Source organism: Acinonyx jubatus, chromosome E4, assembly GCF_027475565.1.
Source record: "Acinonyx jubatus isolate Ajub_Pintada_27869175 chromosome E4, VMU_Ajub_asm_v1.0, whole genome shotgun sequence".
Taxonomy (NCBI): Eukaryota; Metazoa; Chordata; class Mammalia; order Carnivora; family Felidae; genus Acinonyx; species Acinonyx jubatus.
In genome coordinates this window covers 44,535,205-44,548,954 of record NC_069395.1, presented here as the reverse complement: position 1 = coordinate 44,548,954, position 13,750 = coordinate 44,535,205, and the positions used below count along the sequence as shown (strand labels likewise).

At 38.4% G+C, this 13,750-nt stretch overlaps 1 protein-coding gene across 1 annotated transcript in view; it reads right to left on the bottom strand.

The window, feature by feature from the left end:
* Positions 1–653: 653 nt before the first annotated feature.
* TSEN15 (tRNA splicing endonuclease subunit 15) overlaps positions 654–13,750 on the bottom strand; it is a 122,386-nt gene continuing 109,289 nt past the window's right edge. Inside the window, exons 11-12 of the transcript XR_008293343.1 lie at positions 5,884–5,992; positions 654–4,901 (exon numbers count right to left, since the gene is read on the bottom strand). The gene's annotated coding sequence lies outside the window, so the exon portion shown is untranslated. The remainder of the gene's footprint in view (positions 4,902–5,883; positions 5,993–13,750) is intronic.

Below are 13,750 nucleotides of genomic sequence, written 5' to 3'. Positions count from 1 at the left end.
TCAGAAACAAATGGTATATTATCTGTTCTTTTGTCTGTTAAGGTAAGTTGGTTCAAATAACTCTTTTTTTTAATGTTTATTCTTTGAGAGGGACAGAGAGAGAGAGAGAGAGGGAGAGAGAATGAGCAGGGGAGGGGCAGAGAGAGGGAGTCACAAAATCTGAAGCAGGCTTCAGGCTCTGAGCAGTCAGCACAGAGCCTGACGTGGGGCTCGAACTCACGAACCGCGAGATCATGACCTGAGCTTAACCAACTGGGCCACCCAGGCGCCCCAGTTTAAATAACTCTTAATTAGCTGTATTTATTTTTCCATATATAATGTAAATTTAATCATTCTCATTTAATCCTCTTGTTGACAATGTTATAACTAAATTGAAGATTTGTTTTATTGTCCACTTGTTTTTTTTTTAATGTTTATTTATTTTTGAGAGAGAGGGGGCGGGGGGGGGCAGAGAGCGAGGAGGACAGAATCCCAAGCAGGCTCCTCGCTGTCAGCTCAGAGCCCAACGCGGGGCTCGAACCCATGAACCTTGAGATCGTGATCTGAGCTGAAACCAAGAGTCGGATGCTTAACTGACTGAGCTACCCAGGCACCCCTGTTGTCCACTTGTTATGTTGTCTAATTTACTTTAAAATACTTCAGCATAAGTGTGTGTGTGTGTGTTGGTTTTATTCTATATGCTAGGAGTACCTAATTAACATTCCTAACCTGGGATAAACTGTCCAGAGGTGCTTAGTTAAAATTTTAAGAAGCCCACTCAGGAGTCTACTCCAGAGTACTAGGAGTGCTTCAACGATGTCTATCTCTGTCTGTAGTCAAGGGTTTATTCATTAGCATAATTGGAGTTAGAAATAGTTTTTCAAAGGCAATTGGAATAGTGTTCAGTATATGTAAACTGACTCGCAAGGTACAGACACCCTCACTTGTGCATGAACCTCTCTTGTGCAGCAGCCTGATATCTCTTGGGATGATGCACCAGCCTAGAAGTCCCATTCGGTCCTGTGTCCCATCTCTTACCAAAGGACTTATTGTCTGATTCTGACTGGATGGCTAACTGATCCTCCCTAGAGAATACTGCTGTATCTGTCACTAGTGAAACTGTCATGAAAGGGGACTGACAGAGTGACCAAGGGAGGGAGCCAATAAGAGCATATTGCATGACTCTTCGTGTCTGTTTGCTAATAAATGTTCACATTTGTGTTGCAGGATTTCGTTTGAGATTTGCTTTTCTTGTAATGTACCACTTTGTAACAAGTTTATTGGGAATGAGACCTTGACCCTTCCTCTCTCTACCTTTAGTCATTAGAGGTCACCGTTATTTGCCAAAAGAACCCAACAGTTGTGAATGAACAAATTGGTCTAGATTAGTTGACAACACAACACTTAATACAATGCACATTATCAACACTTTTTCCAGATTAATATTTTAGTTTTCTGTAGATAGAGATATAGATACACACAGATATCACAACTAAAGAACTCCCATATTGTTTATATTTTGAATATCCTGACTCTTATGTTTTCATTGCCAGGCTGACCCTAGGATAGGTCATCCACTGAAATGTTGCTGTACTCCTCATTTGAATTTCTTTCTGTCCTAGACTTTATCTTACTTATCTCTGGTTGAACACACTACAATATCTCCCTAGAATAAAGCCCTCATCATTGTTTGCTGGCCAGAATGTCATATAACAAGATAGATGAAGGACTATGGTGGTATCAGAGTCTTCCTCATTGCAAATTCTATTACCCACTGGGATCACAGATAATCCCTACCAGAGGGAAAGAAAAAACTCAGTATTGTCATGAGGTGGTAGACCCAGGTCCAAAGTAACTGGGGGCAAAATTACAGAACAGGTACCTTGTGAACATCAGTTGAAGACGGAGAGAGAGAAGACTCCTGTGATTGTAGGCTGCCTTCCCATCACGGGGTAGACAGCAGACTAAGGGAAGTATTGTCCAGCTTTGCTGGGAGTAAGGAGAGCACCATGGAGAGAGGATGAGTATCCCAAGAGAGCATCTTTGTAACAAGTAGGTTTTTTTTTTTACCTGGTAGCCATATCTGCCGATAAAATATGAGGTTGAAGCATTACTGTTCTACTCACCACAGATGAAGACTTGTGCAGAAAGCATGGCACCTGTCATCCCTGGACTGCTGTTGCTGAGGAGAAGCTGGGACCCAGTGCAAGCTCTGAAAGAACTAATCTGGTTGCAGAGGCTGGCACAGAGGTCCAGAAAGACAGTAGGTAACGCACAGCTCAGTCACAGGTCACTGAATGGCCAGCACCTGGTGCAGGGTGTTGTTTTGATGAAAGCCATTTGAGTTACAAACCTAGTCAGACCATTTTAAGGAAAGGAGGCAATTCCTGAAAAAGGTGACAATGGGAACTTCAGCCAGGCTGTAAGAGAGAACCAGGGATGGCTGTTATGATAAGCAGCTGTTCTTTCCATTTACTCACAGCCCCACAGTTGTTCATCTGAGATTGCTGGTTCCTGCCCAGGAGCTTCACTATTCACTCTTGCATTTGCTTCATCTCCCCAAAGTGACTCGGTTTTGCTTTCTGAAACACTGTGGGAGCGGCTGGACACAGACTGGCATGCAGGGGGAGATGCTGAAAAGCAAAGGTGATGTGGAGGGGTGCCTGGGTGGCTCAGTTACTGGTTAAGAGTTCAATTCTTGGGGCGCCTGCGTGGCTCAGTTGATTGGGCGTCCGACTTCAGCTCAGGTCATGATCTCGCAGTTTGTGAGTTCAAGCGCCACATTGGGCTCTGTGCTGACAGCTCGGAGACTGGATCCTGCTTTGGGTTCTGTGTCTCCCGCTCTCTCTGCCCCTCCCCCACTTACACTCTGTCTCTCTCTCAAGAATGAATAAACATTAAAAAAAAAAAAAGTAAAAAGCAAAGATGAACCCTTACAGCGGGGGCTCAGCTCTTGACCTAAGTCGCTCTCTGGATCATTCAAACCATCATCCCGTCCCTGATCACTGCCCCCATCCCTTTCCTGCTACCACCACTACCACCAAAGGTGCCACTGGCCAGTCATTCTAGAGCAGCATTTCCTGCATTTGCCAGATCATCAGAATCACCTGAGGGCACTTATTAAAAAATATCCTCTGGGCGCCTGGGTGGCTCAGTTGGTTAAGCGTCCGACTTTGCTTAGGTCATAATCTCAAGGTTTGTGGGTTTGAGCCCGGTATCTGGCTCTGTGCTGACAGCTCGGAGCCTGGAGCCCACTTAGGATTCTGTGTCTCCCTCTCTCTCTGCCCCTCCCCTACTTGAGCTCTGTCTGTCTGTCTGTCTGTCTCTCTCAAAAATAAATAAGCACTAAAAAATATTTTAAAAGTACACATCCTCAGGTTCCTTCCTAGAAATTGTGGGGTGGGGCCCAGGAACCTCTATTTTTATTAAATATCCCTAGGCCATTCCATAATCAGGCAAACTTGAGGACTGCACTGGAGCAGTTCTACAATTTTATTTGGTTAGCATCAGAATAAGCTAGGTGCTTATTACAATGAAGATTCTTACCCTAGAACCTCCACAGAAGATTCTATTTCAAAAGCTGTGAGGTAGGACCCTAGGAATCTGCAATTTAATAAACACTCCTAAGATTATGATAAAGGGGTTCACTGGCTATGCTTTGAGAAGCATTATTTTAGAGAGAAACCCATCTAATTATGCAGACTCTCAGCCTACAGGCAGTATGATATGGGAGTGGCCCTTTTTCCACCTACTTCTGTGATGGAAAAACTTTGGCCTTTGGGGAAATCCAAGGCCATAGAACCCAAACCACTGGGCAGGACAGGAAACTGGCAGAATGGTCACAGAAGTAAGTCACAGCAACAAAGGTAGATCTAACTTACACAAAAGATACAAAAAAAGTTGCATTTAAACCAGATGTGGGTCAACCGACCTTTATGAATACTCTAATAAGAAGACAAAGAATTGCTCACTAAAATAGGGAGCTCTTGCTGTATGCTAAGTGTTCGAGCTATGCTATCTCATTTAACATTTGCAACAATTTTAATTTGTATTTCTGACAGGATAATAAATTTATTCAAACGCACAGCAAGTAAGTGTCAGAGCCTGGTCTCAAATCTAGGTCCTGTTGAAGTCAAATAACATGGTTTTACCTGCCATGATGTACTGTAGCTGGGCACATGGATTACTTCTGAAGAAATCCACAATGTGATGTTATTATACACACTAGGAGAATTAGGGATTAATAAAAGGGAACCTGAATTTGATCACAAAATCCTTTTGCGGTAAAAATAATCCATCTCCATAATTTACCAATTTTGTGAGCTCGGATTTTAATAAATCGTGTTTTATTAAAATTCCACACCTGTATGGTTTAGGAGAGCCCTAGGGCTTCCCCAAAGTGAACATAATTGAAAGACGCAGAAGTTATGTAAAAGGAAACCAGCTAAGGATCTGAGAATAAGTAATTTCCCATTGCTGCGGAAACGCCACCACTGAAATAGATCAGCAGTTGATGCGGCGGTGGGTCCTGCGCCGCCTCAGTGGGCATCGCATTCAAGGAGACTGCTCCGTGCGTCTTCAGAGCAGACCCTGCGCCATCCGCACTGCACACGGGTCCTCTCACCCACGCGTCACCGGCCCAAGCGGCAGGGCGCAAGGCTGTGTTCCCCTAGCTCTGCCCGGTCCGATGCGGGCTTGCAATAGTCGCTAGGCCCGCTGCATCTGTCCTGGCCGCACGAGGCCTCCGGAGCCCAAGAAGAGGCAGGGGTCTGACCTCCAGTTTTCTGCAAACTCTCCGTGTGTTGAGAGCAAACAGCCATCGTCAACATGCCTCCTGCTGACTTCGCTTGGGGGAGGAGCTTACAAGTGCCCAACGTACTTTTCAAAATCCTCACCTTGAAGCAGTCCTTTAAGATACAAGCCTACAAGGAAGGGGGTGTTGGGGTTGGAAGAACAAACCGGGCAGCAAGGTGTGGTGGCTAAAGGACAAAGGAGGACTGAAAAATAGAGCTGTGGCTCCAGTTCCGACCTGCCCCGACCCCCGTCCTCCCTCAGCCGTCCACAGCAGTTCCTTTGTCACAGAGAGGGCTGTGACTCTCTGGGAAAGGCCCTTCAGTTTGCTTTTGGTCCAACCGGATCATAAGCACAGACAAGAAACCAGCGCTCCCTGGAGCAGTGTGTTCCCTTGAACTCTTTCAAAATGGATGGCAAGAATGGTAACATACAAGTCATTCCCAAACCGCAGACCACCCCGAACCTCCCTGCTGTCAGGGAGCAGCCAGAATAATTGTTTCCTAAGCAGTTGACTTCTCTAGGTCTTTCATTAGTCACTTTATTAACAAGTATTTATGGGCCACCGACTGTAACCCCAGCACTGAACTGAACGAGAATCAGAAATATAAGAGCTACCCTGGGGGCCTGGGTGGTCCCGCTGGTTAACCGTCCAACTCTTGATTTCCGCTCAGGTCAGGATCTCAGAGTTTGTGAGTTCCAGCCCCGGGATTCTCTCTCTCTCCCTCCCTTTCCACACACCCCCACCCCCACCCCACAAGTGCCCACACTCTCTCTAAATGTAATAAATTTCTGTGAAATAAATAAATAGAAGAAGAAATATAAGAACTGGCTGTGCCTGGAAGAATCTCTCTGTTTAGAAGAGTAGGTCATATAATAATGAGGGCACAATGAACAGCAGTAGGATTTGAGTGCTACCATGAAGAGAACAAGAGATACCCGCTTTTCCTTCAGAGAAAGAAAAGATATTAAGATGGACCAGAGACATCAAGGGAGGCTTCATGGTGGTGGCAGGCCCTGAGCCTATTAGGATTTGGAGAGCAAGAGAAAAAAGTGCCAAGGGCATTCCAGTTGTGGAGAATGGGGTGAAAGGCATCTCTTCTTTCCACTTACCAGAGTTTTCAAGGCCAGCTCGGATCTGGCTTGCTCTTTAAGCCTTCCACCACGAGGAATGTGAAGATTCACGCCTCCAAATTTCTTTAAGTCTTCGGAGAAAACAAGCCTAGTGTATGTATAGTTACATAAAAGCATCAATGGGATTATATTACATCAGTGGCAACTTAAGTATCACAGACTTTTTTAAAAAGATACTAAACAGCATAGAATTTTAAAAGCTAGCCACCAAATACCTTCCCCTTTCTCTTTGTTTGGATCCATTTAAAATGTTAACTTCTAGGAGTGCCTGGGTGGCTCAGTCGGGTAAATATCTGACTTCAGCTCAGGTCATTATCTCACTGTTCCTGAGTTTGAGCCCTGTGTCAGGCTGTGTGTGGACAGCTCAGAGCCTGGAGCCTGCTTCAGATTCTGTGTCTCCCTCTCTCTCTGCCCCTCCTCCTCCTCTCTCTCTCTCAAAAACAAATAAACATTAAAAAAATAAAATAAATAAAATGTTAACTTCCAGAGGAAATAATTGAGTTGATAAGAGCAAAAGCACCTTTCTATATTTGGTGACTTATTTCCTCTGGACTGTATAAACCAAACAGCTGCATTTAGAGCAGACACATATGATTCCATTATAATTACAGACATTCCTAACCTGCTATTTTTCTGAACATTTGAAACATCAAAAATGGATCTGAAACGATAGTTGGCATCCTATTTGATTACAAAGAGGCAGTATTCTATGATATTAGGTGAAAGCTATATTGAAACCTTACACCTGCCCGCAAATAGAATTTTAACTGGCAATTTGGCTTCTAGGTAGTGTATTATGACTTATAAAATAATCTTTTTCTTCTTTCACAAAGAACACAAGGCCACAATTAGTGCCAAGTCTCTTCCCCAAAATTACTTGGCAGTGTTCCCAGATGTTCCACCAGCCTTATAGCAGAAGCTTTCCAACCTATTTGCTAGGTGGTGCTTTAATTTTTTTCTTCCAGTTTAATAACTTGCAATATGTCCCCTCCTTCCTGGTATCATTGGACAAGAGTATTTTCAACTCTTCCTTACTGTCTTCTTTTCTCAGACCTGAGGTCTTTCTGAGATTGACCTTGTTAATCTAGTCTGTTATTCTCTTCAAGCCCACATGGTTATATTAACCCCTTAAACAAGCAAATCAAGCTGTAGGAGATTCACATTCAGTTTAAAAGGTATTCTCTAACCTGCAAGTTTCTCAATATATTAATAAATGTTTAATGAGCTAAAGGTTCTGATGTCAAATAAACAAAATTCTGCACACCCTCTACAGTCTATCTGGGGATTTAGAATGCCCATTAGCTGAGAAAAAACTTAGAGAAATCAAGCAGGAAATAAATCTGTTTTGGTTAAGAAAAACTGATTTGACTATAGAATCCTTTCCTTCTCTTTTTCTCCCCCCCTTCTCTTTCTTTCCTTTTGTTTTTTCTATAAGAACATAATAATTGCAACTATAATAACAATGATGATGATAAAAGTTAACATTTACAGCTATTTCTATCCTATCCCTTTAATGATTATCCTAGAAATTTTAACATGCATTAACATGTTAAATAATTTTACTCTTCTTCAGAACCATATGAGTCTTCAAATGTTTCAAGCAAATCATCACCCTCCCTAAGCAATATGCTATCCTCTCTTGATATGTAGCCTCACCAATTAGACATTAATTTTGCCATTGTACATAGTCAATATTTATGCTTTCCATTTTCATACATCACACATCTTCCTTCTGACGTGATACACCTTCATTAGAAGTTCTTTTGTGAAGATGTGTTGATAGTAAACCATTTTGGGCTTGTGTCTGAATATATCTTTATTTTGCCTTTACTTTTGAATGATTGTATCACTGAATACAGTTGACCCTTGAAAAACACAGGAGTTAGGGGTGCTGACAGTTGCAAATCTGGGTATAACTTTTGACTCTCCCAAAACTTTACTAATAGTCTACTGTTGACCAGAAGCCTTACTGATAACATAGCTGATTAACACATATTACGTATGTTATATGCATTATACACTGTATTCTTACAATAAAGGAAGCTAGAGAGAAGAAAACATTGTAAAGAAAACCATAAGGAAGAGAAAATACATTTATAGTATTGGACTGTAAAAAATCTATATGTAAGTGGACATGTGCAGTTCAAACTCATGTTTTCTGAGGATTAACTGTATAGAATTCTAGGTTGAAAGTTATTTTCTTACAGTACTCTGAAAATGTATTTTCAGTTCTTTTGGGTTCCACTGTTGTTTCTGAGAAGTCAGCTATCAGTCACTGTAGATGTCCTCCTCTCTCTCTCTCTTTTTTTTCCTTTCTGGCTGCTTCTTTTCTCTTCTCTGTGTTTTCATTGTTTTTAATTTGTCACTCATGTGTATTTCTTTTTACTTATGGTGTTTGTTACTTTGGGGAACTTCCTTGGTTTAAGGTTTGGTGTTCTTAATCCCATCTTGAAAACACTCAGTCATTACGTCTTTTAATATTGTGTGTCCCCCATGGTTATTTCTTTTTAGAACTCAGATTATATGTAAGTTGGATCTGTTAACTCTTCTTTCCCTGTTTCTGAATCTCTTTGTCATATTTCCCTTTGCCTTGTCTCTGTCCTACATTATGTGTAATTTCTTCAGCTTTAACTTCCAAATCACTAATTGTTTCTTTAACTGTGTTTAATATAATGTTAAGTCAATCTATCCAGATCCTACTTTCAGTTATTATAATTTTCATTGCTGTAGATTCTTTTCAGAATTCTTTTTTCTAATTCTATTCTTTTATATGGATTTATACATATTTATTTTTTATTATATATTTGGTATCTGATAATTATAATATCAGTTTTTGCAGGTCTGATTCTGTGGTTTGCTATTTTTGTTGAATCTCATTTATGGTTGTGTATTTTCTCTATGTACAGTAACATTTTGGTGAGTGCATGGAACATACAACCTTAACTACAGGATTTCTTTGAGGTTTGTGTTAAAATAGAAAACCACAAGCCCAGAATGGAGTCAGTTATGCTGGACAAAGTCACCAAGTGGGGCTTAATATCTAATCCAATTGCAGTTTCAACCTCTCCAAGAAATATAGCCTTAACCAGTCAGTCAGGAATTTTCTGGTCAGCAGCAATGAGGTAATCTGTCACATGGATCCTGTTTACCTACCCCCAAAAGATGAGGTAATCCATTTAATAAAACTCCCTGTCCTACCCCCTACGAGAAGGTGACCTTGCCGGAAACAATCCTTTCTTTTCTTTTGCTAATTTGTTCTGCCCCATTTCTGTCTATGAAATCCTTTCATTTGGTACAGCTCCCCAGAGCTCCCCTCTGCTTGTTAGATGGGATAATGTTCAATTCATGAATTAATTAATAAACCAATTATATCTTTAAAATTTTCTCAGTTGAATTTTTGTTCCTTAACAGTTGTAAAATTTGCTTCCTCAGAGAGGATTTGTTTATTTCTGCTGGAGAGGGACAGTTGCGCTACCAAATATAATACTTATTATTAAGCTATAGTAACTAAGAATATGTGGTGTTGGCACAGGGATAGACAAATAGATCTCAGAAACAAATGTTCACATATATGGCAAGTTCATATATAATAGAGGTAGCATTACACACAGTAGGCAAAAGATGATGTATTCAATAAATGATGCATGATAATAAAGAAAAAGAGATCCAAATGGTATAAAATTATATAATTAGAATTTAGGTATAATTAGAATTTCCCTATTTATTATTCATGTTAATCATTTTTTATGGACTTATTATTTTTTAATTTTTTTTAACATTTATTCATTTTTGAAAGACAGAGTGTGAGTGGGGGAGGGGCAGAGAACTAGGCCAACACAGAATCTGAAGCAGGCTCCAGCACAGAGCAGCTGTCAGCACAGAGCCTGATGTGGGGCTCAAACCCATGGAACATGAGATCATGACCTGAGCTGAAGTCAGATGCTTAACCAACTGTGCCACCCAGGTGCCCCATTTTTTCATGCACTTATTGAGCATTCTTGTGTTGTTTGTGTTTGTGTACTGATTGATCAAGAGAGTTCTCTGTATATTCTGGAGAGTTCCTTGTATATTTTGGATATAAGTCTTATGTGAGATATGTGCACTGTAAATACTGTCTTCCCTGTTTGTGGCTTGTCTTTTTTTTTTTTTTTTCCTGTGGCTTGTCTTTTAATTTTCTTAAAAGGGTCTTTGAAAGAGCAGAAGTTTTTTTTATTTTGATAAACTCTAATTTATCATTATTTCATTTAGGGTTTATCTTTTTTTTTTTTTTTTGAACTAAGAAATCTTTGACTATCTGAAGGCCACGAAGATGTTTGCCTATATTTCCTTCTAAAAAGTTTTTTCTTATTATCTTTTTAATATCTGAAGGATGTGCAGTGATGTCTCTTCCTATTATTGATGTTAGTAATTTGTGATTTCTCTGTTTTTTTAATCTTAATAATTCTGACTAAAGGTTTATCAATTTTATTGATTAAATAAATTGCTTTTGATCTTATTGATTTTTTAAATCATTTTTATTATTTTCTATAACATTTCAATTTACTCTTCTTTATCTAGATTTTTACATTGGAAGGTTAAATAATTAATTTTAATCCTTTTCTTTCTTTCTTTCCAGAGCATGCACACAAGTTGGGGAGGGGCAGAGAGAGAGGGAGAGACAGAATCCCAAACAGGCTCCCCACTGTCAGCACAAAGGTCAACTCGGGCTAGATCTCATGAACCAAGAGATCCAGAATCAGACGCTTAACCAACTGAGCCACCCAGGCGCCCCTCCTTTCGTCTTTTTAAATATAAGCTTTTAAAGCTATGAATTTCCCTTTAAGAGTGATTTACACACTAAACAGCTAAGTGTTTTAGCTATGTCTCTCTAATTTTAACATGTTGCATTTTCATTGTTATTCAGTTCTAAATGTTTTCTAAATTCTCTTGTGATGTCTTTTCTGACCCACGGGTTCTTTAGAAATGCTTATTTAATTTCCAAATATCCAGATACTTTTTTTTTATCATTTCTGATTTAATTCTTATTATAAACAGAGACCATGATTTTTTATTTATATATTTTTTAATTTATTGAGATCTATTTTATGCCCCAGAAAATGGCTTATTTTAGTGAATGTTCCAGGAACACTAGAAAAGAATGTATATTTTGCTGTTAGGTGAAGTATTCTATTGATCTTGATTAGGCCAAGTTGGTTGACAAATTTGCTCAGGACTTTGATATCTTTGTTAATTTTTTATATAGTTTCTGTGTCAATTACTGAGAGATAAAAATTGAAATCTCCAACCATATTTATGGATTTTCTTATTTCACTTTTAGTTTGGTCAACTTTTGCTTCATATATTTGGAGGTCTATTTTTGGGTGCATTTGAGCTGTTATATCTGCATGGTAAATTGACTCCATCATCATAAAATGCTCCCCATTATCCCTGGTAATATTTTTGTTCCAAAGTCTACTTCAGCTTTTTTATTAGTTTTTGCACGGCATAACTTTTCCATCATTTTACTATTTTTATAACAGCTTTATTGAGATATAATTCGCATAACATACAATTAACTCTTTTTAAAGTGTGCAATTCAATAGTTGTTAGCATATTCATAGCTGTGCAACCATCACCACAACCAATTTTAGAACATTTTCATCACCTTAAAAAGAAACTATAGGGGCGCCTGGGTGGCTCAGTCGGTTGAGCGTCCGACTTCGGCTCAGGTCATGATCTCACAGTCCGTGAGTTCAAGCCCTGCATTGGGCTCTGTGCTGACAGTGCAGAGCCTGGAGCCTGTTTCAGATTCTGTGTCTCCCTCTCTCTCTCTGACCATCCCCCATTCATGCTCTCTCTCTGTCTCAAAAATAAATAAATGTTAAAAAAAAAAAAAAGAAACTATACATCCTTTAGCAGTCATCCCATTTTCCCTATTCACCCAGGCCTTGGAACCACTAATCTACTTTTGTCTCTGTAGACTTTCCTCTTCTGAACATTTCGTAGAAATGGAATAATACAGGGGCACCTGGGTGGCTCAATCAGTTAAGCTCTGACTCTTGATTTCAGCTCAGGTCACGATCTCACAGTTCATGAGATCGAGCCCCATGTCAGGCTCTGTGCTGATGGTGTGGGGTCTGCTTGGGATTTCTCTGTCTCCTTCTCTCTCTGTTGCTCCCCCGCTTGTTCTCTGTATCTTTCTCAAAATAAATAAAAGTAAACTTAAAAAAAGAAATGGGATAATACAATATGTAGCCTTTTGTGTCTGCCTCCTTTAGCATAATATTTTCAAGGTTCATTCATATTGCAGATTATATCAGTATTTTTTCCATCTAATAATGAAATAATATTCTACTATGTGGATTTACCACATTTTATTTATCCATTCATTTGTTCATGGATATTTGAGTTGTTTTGGCTATTGTGAATAATATTATGAATATTTATGTACAAGTTTTTATGTGGATATACATTTTTATTTCTCTTGGGTATATACATAGGAATAGAATTGCTGAGTCACACAATAATTCCATGTTTAACATTTTGAGGAATTTCCAGATTGTTTTCCAAAGTGGATGCACCATTTTACATTTCCACCAGCAGTGTATAAAGGTTCTAATTTCTCCATACTTTTATCAACTTCCTATTGTCTTTTTTATTCTAGCTATGCTAATGGGTGTGAAGTGGTATCTCACTGTGGTTTTGATTTGCACTTCACTGATGGTTAATGATGTTGAGCATCTTTTCATGTGCTTATTGACCATTTGTATATCTTCTTTGGAGAAATGTCTATTCAGATCCTTTCCCATTTTAAAAATAGGTAATCTTTTTTTATTGAGCTGTGATGCTTTATATAGCCTAAACACAAGTCCCTTGTAAGAGTCCTGATTTAAAAATATTTGTCTTATGCTGAGGATTGTCTTTTCACATTTTGGATGGTGTCTTTTGAAGCAAAAAGATTTAATTTTGCTAATATCCAATTGATCTATTTTTTTGTTGTTTGTGTTAAATCTTCCATCATATTCCTTTAAGGTATCTGTGTCTTTACATGTAAAATGGGTTTCTTATAGATAGTGTATGGTTGGATCTTGCTTTTTTATTAATCTGAGAATTTGTCTTTTAATTGAAATATGTGGGTCATTTATATTTAATGTAATGTTCAATATATTTGGATTTAAACCTATAATTTTGTTCTTTTTTCCTACTCATTCTATCTGCTATCTATCTATCTTCTCTCTGCCTTTTTTTTTTTTTTTTTTGGTTTAGTTCATTATGTTGTAGCATTCATTTTATCTCTATTTTATCAATTTTAGCCTATCAATTTTATGTTTATTTACTATTTTATTACCTATACTTAAAAGAAAAACTGGTTGCTCTAGGGTTTATAACATACATATTTAATTTATCCAAACTACCTTCAATAATATTGTATCAATTGACATATAAGACATTTGCATTATGTTTCCACTTCCTCCTCTTTTCTTTTATGCCATTAATGTCATTTGCTTTATTTATACATCTGTTATAAAGTAAAGAAAACATTATTATTATTATTACTGTAAAAGGTTAATTATATTTTAAAGAAATTTTAAAATGAGAAAATAATCTTTTATATTTATCTACATATTTATTATTGCTGATTACTCTTAATTCTTTTAAATAAATCCATGTTTTCATCTTGTGTCACTGTCTCCTATTTGAGCAACTTTTTTTCTAACTTTCTTGTAATGTAGTCCTCTTGATGGTGAATTGTCACAGCAGTTGTCTTAAAAAAAATGACCATATTCTGAAGAATATTTTAGTTACATATGGATTTCTAGGTTGACAATATTTTTCCTCCTTCAGTACTTTATTTTTCATTATTTAT